The 13,213-nt window shown below is 47.2% G+C and overlaps 1 long non-coding RNA gene across 1 annotated transcript in view; it reads right to left on the bottom strand.

The window, feature by feature from the left end:
* LOC118452302 overlaps nucleotides 1-13,213 on the bottom strand; it is a 16,794-nt gene that overhangs the window by 3,392 nt on the left and 189 nt on the right. Inside the window, exons 2-3 of the long non-coding RNA XR_004842038.1 lie at nucleotides 12,878-12,888; nucleotides 8,097-8,099 (exon numbers count right to left, since the gene is read on the bottom strand). This is a non-coding gene — a long non-coding RNA (uncharacterized LOC118452302). The remainder of the gene's footprint in view (nucleotides 1-8,096; nucleotides 8,100-12,877; nucleotides 12,889-13,213) is intronic.

The following is a 13,213-nucleotide window of genomic DNA, read 5'->3' as shown; positions in this document are numbered from 1 at the left end:
GAGGTGGTGGAGGCCCCATCCCTGGGAACATTCCAGGCCGGGTTGGATGGGGCTGTGAGCAACCTGATGTGGTTGGAGATGTCCCTGCTCCCTGCAGGGGGGTTGGACGACATGACCTCTAGGGGTCCCTTCCAACCCAAACCATTCCATGATTCTATGAAATAGATGATAGACAGTGTAAGCATTCAGAAAAGGGCTGTAAGTGCCATCAAATAACGTATGTCAAGAAATAAAACCTGGTCTGGGATAAGTATTGCTCCTGTAAAGGTGTTGGATTTGTTTTGTTTTTTTTTTTAAAGCCTTTCTTTTAATTGATATTTGCAATAAAAAATTTCGTAGTTTATGGAACTTACCTCTCCTTATTAAAAAAAAAAAATAAGTGCAGTGGCATAGTGTTAAAAATAGAATAACCTTCAGCATCAGCACGAACGCCTCCTGCATACAAATCGAGTCAGGAGAGACAGATTAAAAAATGGTTTGTGTGTACTTCATTTACCAGGAATCTCTTCCTACAGCTACGGCCTATGCAAGGGCCATAAATTTTCTTTTAAACTCATTTCCTTTGGAGGGAAACTTCATGTTTACCATCTTAAAAAATAAAAAAACAACCCCCCGTGCACTGCTCATTATTATTTTTTTTACCCACCACGATTTGATGCGGATCATTATTAACCCTGGATTAACGAAGGCTCAGGATTGTATCACGTCACCCAGTAAATCTGCTACGTCAGCGAGAGTATTTATGAATTCCTACGCAAGGTATAACGAAGACGATTCAAACCAGGGACGACTTCAGTGTTCTGGGTGATGTCCTAGGGTCACTGAGCGTCTTATTTTAAATAAATCTTGTTTTAAACCAACAAATTTTATTTTAAACAAGTTTTATTTTAAACAAATTTTATTTTAAACTAATTTTATTTTAAACAAGTTTTATTTTAAACAAATTTTATTTTAAACTAATTTTATTTTAAACAAATCTTATTTTAAACAAATCTTATTTTAAACAAATCTTATTTTAAACAAATCTTATTTTAAAGAAATTTCATTTTAAACAAATCTTAATTTAAACGAATCTTATTTTAAAGAAATTTCATTTTAAACAAATCTTAATTTAAACGAATCTTATTTTAAACCCATCTTATTTTAAACCTTAGATTTCATGCTAACTGGAGAGCAGTTACGCCCGATTCGAAGTCACCCATAATTAAATTTCTATCCCACAACTGCACGGGACAGCATGAAAATACATGCCAGCTTCTCCCAAAATGGTGTAAAAATTATAAGGCAGGAAAAAAGAAATAAATAGATTTCTTTCCATCCCAAGCTTGCTATTGGATCAATTTTTTTTCCCTCTCATTCGATTGATGGCTTTTACGTGCTACCTCCAGACGGCGCACGTGCGCGGCATTCACAGATATTAAATGAAGATCCCTGCCACGGAATTAATCCGAACATTTGCAGGTTTTCACGGTCTAAATTTCAAGGCCCAACCTTATCAACACCAGTCTGGTTATGTGTATTTTTTATTTATATTTTTATTTTTTTCTAAACTGCTTGAATAAAAGTACATTTCTTCTGCATTTTCAGGTTCAAAGGTTGATATCTGATGCTGAGGTGTAAACGTTCTCTCTTTTGTGTCCTTACAGAAACAAATATATATATATATATTTTTTTTTTCATTGCTGCAAAAGGTGCTTCCCCACCTCCTTGGGTTTTGTCCTTCATTAACACCAAAGAAAGGACCTTGCAGCCCAGATATAATCCAGCCGTAGGACTGACATATCAATGAGATGTTCTGCGGTCCAGGAAAATCTACTGATGTCGCTATCTTAGTCAAGAAAAAAAAGAGAAAGTGTGTGTGTGAATTGATGTAGATATTCACACGCCGCCCCCACCCTGTTTTTGATGGCTTCATGGTGACATAAGCTTGGGAAAGCCATCCTGAAGAATGTGTATCAACAAGCAAGCTTAAAATCCCTGGACTGCTCCATGCCACTTTGATGCTTCCTCAGAGCAGTCCTACATTTGATGCTGGGGGGACACGAGAGCCAAACGCGTTCGCTCAAAGCCATAAATCCGTGGTCGAGGCCAATGGCCTGCAGAACCTACTCTGCAAGACGTAGAGAGCGTGCCAGTCACTCAAAGCCCAGGGTGAGCATGTCTCCATCAGGATCCACATCTGAACCAACTTAGAATCACGGAATCATTTAGGTTGGAAAAGACCCCCCAACCATAAACCTGACGCTACCAGCTCCACCACGAAACCATGTCCCTATGCTTATTTTAAATACCTGCAGGGATGGGGCCTCCACCACCTCTCTGGGCAACCCCTGCCAGGGTTTCACCACCCTCAGCATAAAGAATTTCTTCTTTATAGCCAGTCTAAATATCTCCTCCTTTAGTTTAAAGCCACAAACGGCCACAATCAGGTCTCCCCGCAGCCTTCTCCTCTCCAGGCTGAACAACCCCAACTCTCTCAACCTGTCCTTGTAGGAGAGGGGCTCCAGCTCTCCTTAAATCATTTCTGTGGCCTCCTCTGGCCCCGCTCCAACAGGTCCATGTCCTTCTTGTGCTGAGGGCTCCAGAGCTGGACGCGGGCTCCAGGGGAGGTCTCCCCAGAGCAGAGCAGAGGGGCAGAATCTCCTCCCTCGACGCCGGCCATGCTTCTCTTGATGCAGCCCAGGATAGGGTTGGCTTCTGGGCTGCCAGCACACGTTGCCGGTTCATGGCCAGCTTTTCATCCATCAGTGCCCCCAAGTCCCTCTGGGCAGGGCTGCTCTTGATTCTTTCTTCCCCCAGCCTGGAGTGATCCCGGGGGTTGCCCTGATCCAGGTGCAGGACCTTGCCCTTGGCCTTGTTGAACCTCATGAGATTCCCATGACCCCACCTCCACAGCGTGGCCAGGTCTCTTTGGATGACAACCTGTCCTTCTGGCTTCTTCTCGCCGTCAGAAACATTCACCCTTGAAAGCTTGAGGAAACCTCTTCCAGAACATAGTTAAGCACCCCTTCCACCACGGAGCCAGCCTTTCCCTCCTTTCCATACGTACAGGAATATTGTAAGTCCGTAGCCATGCCGCAGACCATCTCGCTGTCTGGATTCCCTTCTCCTTCTTGGGTTATTTTGGAGACGTTAATTTAATTTTGTCTTCACAAGGAAGGGCAGAACATTCTTCCTTCACAAGGTACATGCTCCCTGCTTTGCATAAGCTGCTATTACCAACTATTATACAAATTACTTAAGCTGCAGCTATTAGGCTAAAAATACAAGATGATCCTCGCTATAATGATAAAAGAGCAAGGAAAATATCTCTAGGGCATCAGACAGTCGCATGAAAGGAAAGCTTTACAACTCTATTTTCCACTGCTTCTCCAACTAATGCTCATAATTAAGTAAAAAGGGGGGAAGTCTTTTTGCTCTGCAGTTCTCTTTCTCTCTCCCATTAAACTATTCCATTAATCAAGTTGCTTTTAAAGTCAAACTACAACAAACAGCCTCCTCTAGGAAACACGTGACCCATTACTAGTCCTTGAGTTAACTACACTTCACACACTCATCAACCGGCAAGCGGCGTGTAGTCATGTTTGAGGCCAAGTTGTGCCTACGTTTACGTAAGCCTCGGTCCTCGTGCTGATGGATACTGGGGAAGAGTAGATGCAACCCCAGACCTAGATGCATGAGGAGCAAGAGGTCTTATTGGGGATAGTTATGCCCTTTTAGGCCATTCCGGCAGCATAAAAAAGTAACTGCGCCATTGTGTGCGACTAAATTTCAACATGAGAGCGGTATAAACTCATCTTCACATCCAGAGGAGCCAAGCATCCCTACACTCACCGGGAACTCAAGACAGACACACAATTTCCTCCAGTAAATTATTCCCCTTGGGCCTCCCTCTCACAGCTGATGCAACTACAACCAGCACTTGATGCGTAAGTCAGGGTTCCCAGTCTCGCCCACTGAATAATCTGCCACAAAACTCTGATTTTATCAGGAATGTGAAATGGTTCTTCTCACTTCCAGGCCGCAGGTGAGTGACTAAACTGGCCAGGAACTGATCTATCAATATTTCTCTCTCTGGTGAAAAAGAAAAAGCACTTTCAGTTCACTTCCAAAGGTCTGACACCGTGTTATTGTGAATGTTCCGTGATTTAATTAATAGAGGTCACATTGCTGCTGCAGCCCAGTGAGAAGTGACCATCATCCTGACTCCAACTGTCCCAAGATGGTCTTGAGGGCTGGTGTCTCTGACCATCGCCACCTCACTTCACTCTTAACCTGACAAGTGGTGGTGTCCATAAGAATCATAGAATCATGTTTTGGGTTGGAAGGGACCTTTAGAGGTCATCTTGTCCAACCCCGCTGCAGGGAGCAGGGACACCGTTAACTAGATCTGGTTGCTCAGAGCCCTGTCCAAACTGGTCTTGAGCTCAGGTGGAAGGTGGCTTTCCTCCACTGGCCCTTGCCTGAACTCCTAAGACTTCAGGAAGCTGTGTTGGCTGCAGGACCACGTCCCATCCCACCTTGGCACCAAGCTCTCACTCCCAACTCTATATTTTTATTGAAGAAAGTAATGGCCAACACTATTATGCCCATTCCCAAGCAGCTAGATAACGAGATCATCAACGGGGGAAAAGATTTCCACAAGGCACCATTGGCACCGCTGCCTTTTCTCCTTATCAAGTTGTACGTGGTTTTCTTCATTTTCTACCCATCACCACAGTTTCTTCTCAGTGGCAGCCATTTTTCCAAGACCTCCCCTAGACCTGTTGCTGCATGGCTTTGGGACCTGCAAAATATGAAAATTAATGATTTTCTTCTCCCCGGCTCCTGGTTTTCTTTGATAGTTTGGGTGAAAGAGAGAGTGAAGAGCAGTAAGAGGTGAGGATGCACAGCACACGGCCTTGGGAAACCTTAAAGCCTTAAACCTTGCTCTTCAACACCAGGGAAGGGAAGGGAAGGGAAGGGAAGGGAAGGGAAGGGAAGGGAAGGGAAGGGTGTGACTGGACTTAGTTGACATGAAAAAGAAAAATAAGCTTAAAAGTCCCCGCAATTTCACTCGCTATTACTTGCCAGTAAAGAAAATGAATTGATTTTTGAAATACTAACAAAAAAACCCCCAAACTGGAATTAGTCCGACACCTTTTCTGAGCACGAGCATGTTGCTTCTCTTTATGTTTTGTTATTTTTCTCTTCCAGCCCTGATCACTGGTAAGACGGAAACCGCAAGCCTACCTCTCCAGAGCTTCCCAATATCACGTAGGATTTTTTTGCTTCAGGATTTTATTTCATCTCTCCAGGCACCACTCCCACCTCTCGATTGCGGGAGATAACATTCGGAAAGACTCAGGGGCTTGCTGGAGTACGTCTGACTGTTCCGCCTTCCTAAAGCAAGTTCTGCCCTGTTAAAAAATAAATAATAATAATAATGAGGACTGAATTAACAGTTTCTCCAATTATTCTGGCGTGTTACTCTTAAGAATGGGACCAGCAGTACAATGCATGCAGCAATAATACCTTAAACGCTCACTTGATTGGAATCGCTGGCACAAGCCGTGTTTGCAATTACTTTCCCCGAGTGTTACTTAAATACCGAAGCCACAATATGCCACCACCAGACCCCCAACCTTGCTTTCTGAAAGAAAAATTAAACCAGCTTCCATTGAGAGGGAAGATTATCACTGCAAAATCCCATTTAAAGACAATTTCGCCTGCTCTAGGGTTGACGCATGAGCCTGTAAATCCTTTCTGACCGCTTCAGGGCAGCATTAGAGAAAAATTCCAATGCACAACTGAATTTATTTTGAGCAGCACATCTGATAATCAAGACAAACTCCATGATATGGCAAATAAAACCCACGAGAGTCAGTAAAAACGGCGCTGCCCATGCAGGAACCCAGGCTATTTCTTCCACCAGCTTTAAAGCAGCAACTCAGATCAGTAAGGGGATAAGGTGCTTCTATCTGGAGCGTGTCCAGAGGAGAGCAACGGAGCTGGGGAGGGGTCTGGAGCCCAAGTCTTGCAAGGAGCGGCTGGGAGAGCTGGGAGTGTTCAGCCTGGAGAAGAGGAGGCTGAGGGGAGACCTCATCGCCCTCTCCAACTGCCTGAGAGGAGGCTTTAACGAGGTGGGGCTCAGCCTCTTCTCCCTAGTAATGGGCGATAGGACGAGGGGAAACGGCCTCAAGTTGTGCCAGGGCAGGGTGAGGTTGGCCATGGGGAACAATTCCTTCCCCTTGGGGCTGTCAGGCACTGGAAGGGGCTGCCCAAGGAAGTGGTCGAGTCCCCAGCCCTGGGGGGATTTAAGAGCCGGGCAGAGGTGGTGCTGAGGGCCAGGGTTTGGTGGTGGGATGGCAGGGGTAGGTTAACGGTTGGACTTGATGATCTTAAAGGTCTTTTCCAACCTAGACGATTCTATGATTCTGTGATTCTATCTTGACCAACGTTGTTTGCAACAGGACACTCTGCAGAGGTGACGGAGGCAAGCAACCCTGGCGCGTTACGAAAAATCCCTGGCTTTTTTTTTTTGTAGGCATGCAGCAGAGCCTGATGCTTCAAGACTCGGCCTTAACCATCGCACTCTCCGGGGAGAAGTGTTAGATGAGTTTCCACTTCTCAGATATTTCACTGCAGCAGCACAGAACTCCCAAACATCGTGTCTGCTGCTTCCCCTGCTCCCTTTGAAATAAAACCTCGCTGCCAGCCATGATGCACTAACTTTCACCGGGTCCTTCGAGGCCACTGCAGCATGGAGAGGTGTCAGGCATTTTCACGACTTACCATGTTGAACACCTGCCCAAAGTCACCTCCCATACATGTCCAGGTTTGGAGAATAACTTAACGGGGGTGGAGAATTTAAATATTAATGTTAGGGACATAAATGCTGCTCGTAAACATGCTACTGCCTTCCTTTATTACAGCCTGGGGAAAATAAACCCGTTAATGGTGGCAACAGCTCAGGTATTTTGGAGTGTGCTCATAGTCAACAGCAGCCTGGATGAACATTAAGGAGCAGCCGTTGGCAACGAGCCACAAGCTGCGCGATCCTGTACCGGTTTAGTTTCTGTTAAAGAATCTTAAGTCACCGGGTATGATTTTATGACGAAGGGCAAGCCATACAAAATTCAGGCAAGCGGTCAACCGGAGCAGGCAGCACGTAGCAACACAAGCAGCAAATAGCCCGGCTGGCTTTCAAGGGAATTAAAAACCTCAACTTGATGGGAAAAGTGCCTTAGCTGCTGGCCAGGGTCAACCCACAACTTGTTATTGCCTTTCGACAACAAAAGGCCAGAGAACTTCGTCCCGTTGCATGGAGAAGTGTTATTCATCATGTATAGGATTTCAGTGCTGCATACTGGGCTGTAAGCAACAATACAAGATTAATCTTGATGTTGCCCATGCAGGTGGAAGCGGCTGGGTTGGGCACTTTGGGAATTTAATAAGGAAAAGTTCAGTCAACCCCGCTGTTGAATTATTTCACGACTTTAGAAGAGTGTTAACTAGGAAAATCCCAGCTGTGAAACGAGAAATTCCTGCCAATGTGACTGCAGATGTTTGCTTTGCTACCTACAGATTACATAGGCATCGGCGGATGAGCACAAAGATGTGACGTGCTGTGTTCGAGCAAACGCATTAGGAAAATGAAGTCAGTTTGCCAATAGCAGGCAAAATTTTAAAAAATGGGTTAAGCTGGGGCTTTCTTTTGTCTTCACTTTCTGGATTTCAAGTGTTTGGAATAGGCCAGGCTGGACAAGCCTTTAAGTGTCGATTATTATTTCAGCAATCAAGAGCCACAGGAAGATCATAGAATCGTCTAGGATGGAAAAGACCTTTAAGATCATCAAGTCCAACCATTCCCCTAACCCTGCCATCCCACCACTAAACCCTGTCCCTAAGCACCTCATCTCTCCTTCTTTTAATTACCTCCAGGGATGGGGACTCGACCACTTCCCTGGGCAGCCCATTCCAGAGCCTGACAGCCCTTTCTGTAAAGAAATTTTTCCTAATGTCCCACCTAAACCTGCCCTGTCATAACTTCAGACCATTTCCCCTCGTCCTATCATCCGTTACTAGGGAGAAGAGGCCGACCCCCACCTCATGACAGCCTCCTCTCAGGCAGTTGTAGAGGGCGATCAGGTCTCCCCTCAGCCTCTTCTTCTCCAGACTAAACAACCCCAGGTCCCTCAGCCACTCCTCGTAAGACTTGGGCTCCAGACCCCTCACCAGCTTTGTGGCTCTCCTCTGGACATGATCCATCAAGGCAACATCTTTCTTGTAGTGAGGGGCCCAAAACTGAACACAAGATGAAGCGGGGAGTAAGATACAGAGTATTCACCGTTAGTTCCCAGTCTCCTTGGGTGGAGATATACCTTCTGGTAGCCAGACCAAGGCCAGAACGCAAGTGAAGACGAGTGTTTCATTAGCAGACTTGCCCAGGCCTTCTCCACCTCCAATACCTGCGTTCCTCCTTCTGTTAATTTCTCTTCTGCAATATTAAACACATCGGGTCGCACGGTCGCAGTGAAAAGCCAACCGCGGCATGCTTAGTTGTGCTTGCACATACTGCTCGGCAAATTAAATTGAGGGGGATTAATTCAACTGGATTCAATAGTGCTGACAAAGTCAGGCACGTTCTGCTCCTCCCGTCTTCTTGACATCTTTGCCGTTATCTTGGTGCTGGTTACACGGTAAAAGCCGTTGTAATCAAGCAACAGGGGCGAACAAACCAGACCCTACAAATGAGTTTCGAGACGGAGACATCATAGACTGAAGGCTCATTTGCCGAAAGCGGTACTCATCTACCTCAGATATCGCTCAGATGAGTCTAAGAGACTTAATGTGATTTCTAGAGCAAAACCAAAGCCTAATCTTTCCCCAGCAGGTGGTTCCCCCCCTGTCCCAGCAATACACAGAGCTGCAATGAAGAGGAAACACCCAGTAAAAAAAGAAATAAATCTGCAGCAATGCTGGCGCACAGCTCAAATGCTTCCAGGTGAAAGAAAAAAACTGGGCGTCCCAATGAGCCAACTTGAGGGTGAAAGCGGTTGGTCTTCTCAGGAGACCCCACTGCCACTACCAGCTCTACATAACCCCCTGGCAAACCAATCCAGGCCTCATCTCACCCCCACCAACCTGTTTTCAAAGCCTTTGGTCCATACTAGACCCTCTTTACCTACATCACCACCAGCAACAGCTTCTCTAGAAGTGGCTCAGACTAAGAGGATCACACGTGCCTGCAGAGATTTCGCCAGTTTGGTCTTCATAGGGCGTTGCTTTCCCTTCTGGTCAATACCCCAGTTCCCTACAAAGAAACACAGCGGAGGGGAAATAAAACTCAAAGGTTGGATGTAGAAGCAGTTCTCCATTAATCTCAGCATCCCCAGGAAGAAGCAGCCTCAGTGCAATGAAAGAGTGGTGGCAAGCGAGATCAATGGACTTCGTGTACCTACCTTCTCTCCTTTCAATAAAAAAAATTTAAAAAAAAAAAAAAAGAGAGGAAAAAAAAGGGTCATTCAGAGGTTGACATGGTAACCGGCTGCAATGTGGTACGCGTACGGCACTTCACAAAGGGACAGCCCCCGTTGAGGCCAATATATGCTGAAGTCCGCAATGCAGCCCCCGCGCTCCAAGCGGAGGCTGCGTACAGCAGGACGGCATTAACTTGGAATGCCGTGAAAGTTGAGTTTATTTATTTATTTAAGCCCAAGACAAGTCCCGGTGTTTTTATTGTAATAACTTATACCGCAAATATATATATTTTTATATATATATAAAAAGAATAGAAAATACCAGACCAAAAGAATGGAAAATATAACAAAGCTCAATATGAGAGAAACTAAATCTGCGACAAACAAAACAAAACAAAAAAATAAAGACAGAGAAGAACAAAACCAGAGCATCCTAATGACGTGCAACAGGTTGGAGAGAGTGCGAGCAAAGACTATGGAGAAGGTTAAAACAACGTGAACAATTTGGGGGGTTGGGGGGGGGAACTGAAGCGGTCAGCCTGCCTTAGCGGTCTTGCGGCATCAGCACAAGATTAGCAGAGGAGGAGGTGTCCCGATCCAATGTCGGGGAGGTTTCGATACGAGCCCAAGGATGAGATTAAGACGCTAAATCCGGTCAAGTGTTGTACAACCTTTCAACTTTATTTCCACTGTGGAGGGAGGAGGGAACCATGTGAGGAGGCAACCGAGGGGGAGAATGGGGAAGGGCACGGTTCTTTACAGGGGGCCAGGTCTCAGGCGTAAAAGCTGCCTCCCAGGAGGTGTTTGCATCTACTTAGCCATATTCCTAACTTGGAGGAAACATCTCTACTCTGGTTAGTTATTTCGTTTGCTGAGGAGACCTCTGACGGTGATGCCAACAAGTAGAGGAGGCCTTTGGAAGAAAATACCCCAGTGCTACCTGAGGAGCAGGAACGATTCCAGGAACCATTTGAGGAACCATTGGAGGAACCATTTGAGGAACCATTTCAGGCAGGCATCGCTTCAGCAGCTCTTTGGGACCCTCAGAGTTGACTGGAAAGCAGTCATTGGGTTGGGTCTGGAGACCAGTCCACATCACAAGTTAATTCCACCAGGAGTGACTCACTGGAGAGGAAAGGAAGAGGCTCAAGAGATCACGAACAAGGGAGGGCACTCACTGCTGACATTTATTTCTCAATGAGGATAATACTGAGCTCAGCCCTGGCAGCAAGGCTTCATTAGCTCGTTGCAAAACAACCCAAGATCCTCCACAGAAGGTACAAAGTTATCTTTTCTTATGGTTTCAATGGTCACCTGGTTATTTCTTCCAATATACAGAGAAGATTTTCTAACGTCTTCTTGGAAACCAGCAACGAAGAAAAATCACTGGCTACAGAAGAGACTCCTCTAGACCAGCAGAGAAGTTGAATTATGAGGCTGAGATGACAACAGTCCACGTTTCTAAGAGCGATTAAAAGAAAAGCTTAGCATGGAATTGACATCTTGAACTAGTCCCGCACCAACCCCTGCTGCCTCCTTTGGGGGAATAAAACACCAGGGTCAGCAGAGAATTCCCCTCGTCTGAAAGCAGAGAGGCTTGACTGGCACCAGGAGACGTGGATGTGGTCAGAAAGGAGACATTCAAGAGGACCAAAAGATATTCCTTGACCTCCTTACATTCGTAACACATACATACAATCTCTTTAGTAAGGCCAGCTGTGACAGGCCAAGGGGTGATGGCTTTAAACTAAAGGAAGGGAGATTTAGATGGGATATGGTGTCTGAGAGCTGATGCTGGTCCTGGGGGTGACCGTGGCTGGCGTGCGGCGGGGGGGGGGGGGGGGGGGGGCCCATCCCTGGGAACATTCAAGGCCAGGTTGGACAGGGCTGTGAGCATCCTGATCTGGTTCAAGGTGTCCCTGCTCCCTGCAGGGGGGTTGGGCGAGGTGACCTCTAGGGGTCCCTTCCACCCCAAAACATCCTATGATTCTATGATAAAGAGCCACCCAAGGAAGAAGAGGAGTAGGGAATGCTTGGCAACCGAGTCATCCAACATCATTCTGTCTTGGTAATACAGCAGAAAGATCCCAGGACTGCAGGTAAGCAAGGATTAAGCGGGAACAAAGGGAAGTCAGATAAGGGGCAGATGACAAGATTAGGGTGTGGGCAGGCTCTTTAGAAAAAAAAAAAAAATCCAAACCCCTCAGACTCTCGCTCTGGCACGCAAGCCTGTAACATTTAAAGGCTGCCGGAGCCTAAGCAGAGAACGGTGCTCTGATCCACGATGATTCATAGCATGCGGGAACGGAGATATGATATCCAGCCATCTCTAGAAGGAGGTGTCACAATGCATTTCCAAAAAGCCGCTCTCAGTCTGTTATTAGCTCAAGGAGACAGCCCTGAAGGCATGGCAACAAGTGCTGAAATACAGCGTTTCGCTGAAAAGACTCGCTAACTCTTCTTGCCTGAGCTTCAGAGAGTTACCAGACAATTGGTTATCACAGCGACAGTTCATGCTTGATGGAGAGTGGGCGCCGAGGGGATGAGTTAAGCCTGTTATTCAGACCTGGCTGTTCAATCCAGACAGGCATCAGAAGAGGCGATGGGATAGAATCATAGAATGTTTTGGGTTGGAAGGGACCCCTAGAGGCCATCTCGTCCAACCCCCCCTGCAGGGAGCAGGGACACCGTTAACCAGATCGGGTTGCTCAGAGCCCCCAGCCACTCCTCGTAAGACTTGGGCTCCAGACCCCTCCCCCGCCCTTCTCTGGACATGCCCCAGCCCCCCCAGGTCCTTCGGGGAGGGAGGGGCCCAACCCTGACCCCAGCATTCGAGGGGTGGCCCCACCAGTGCCCAGCACAGGGGCACGGTCCCTGCCCTGCTCCTGCTGGCCACACCACTCCTGATACAAGCCAGGATGCCGCTGGCCCTCTTGGCCACCTGGGCACCCTGCTGGCTCATATTCAGCTGCCTGTCAACCAATACCCCCAGAGTCATCAGTGATGCAAATAAGCTCAGATTGCAGCTCTAAGAAATACGGTTCTTTCCAACTCCAAATGCCTCCAGCCTGCAGCCATGGACAGATAACGTATTTTCTTGATCTTACTCTAGGACAACACAACAACGGGAGAGGGGAAAGAGCTGGCGGCGCTCCCGTCAGACAGCATCTGTAAAACCCAAATCCTGACTCCACCAGCTTCAGAAGAGGTCAGCTTGGCTGAAACAACCACCGACAAGCAATGCAAGGGGCAAAGCCTGACTCCAAAAAAACCAAACGGAGTGTCTCAGAGCAACTGTTTAACTTCACTACCTTCCACTTCCAAGTCAATTCCCCCACCGCAAAAAAGCTGGTTCCCATTCAGAGAAGCTGGCAGCTCATGGCTTGGATGGGCGCACTCTTCGCTGGGTAGAAAACCCGCTGGATGGCTGAGCCCAGAGAGTTGTGGTCAATGGAGTTCAATCATGTTGGCAGCTGGGCACAAGTGGTGTCCTCAGGTCTCAGTTCTAGGGCCGGTCTTGTTTAATGTCTTTATCAATGACCTGGACAAGGGGATTGAGGGCACCCTCAGCCAGTTTGCAGATGACACCAAACTGGGTGGGAGTGTGGATCTGCTGGAGAGTAGGGAGGCTCTGCAGAGGGACCTGGCCAGGATGGATCCATGGGCCCAGGCCAACAAGGCCAAGGGCCGGGTCCTGCGCTGGGGTCACAACAACCCCACGCAACGCTACAGGCGTGGGGAAGCGTGGCTGG

The sequence above is a fragment of the Egretta garzetta genome, unplaced genomic scaffold, assembly GCF_000687185.1.
Source record: "Egretta garzetta isolate BGI_Z169 unplaced genomic scaffold, ASM68718v1 scaffold565, whole genome shotgun sequence".
NCBI lineage: Eukaryota > Metazoa > Chordata > Aves > Pelecaniformes > Ardeidae > Egretta > Egretta garzetta.
Note: the sequence above shows the minus strand (reverse complement) of the source record. Positions and strands in the feature narration are given on the sequence as shown.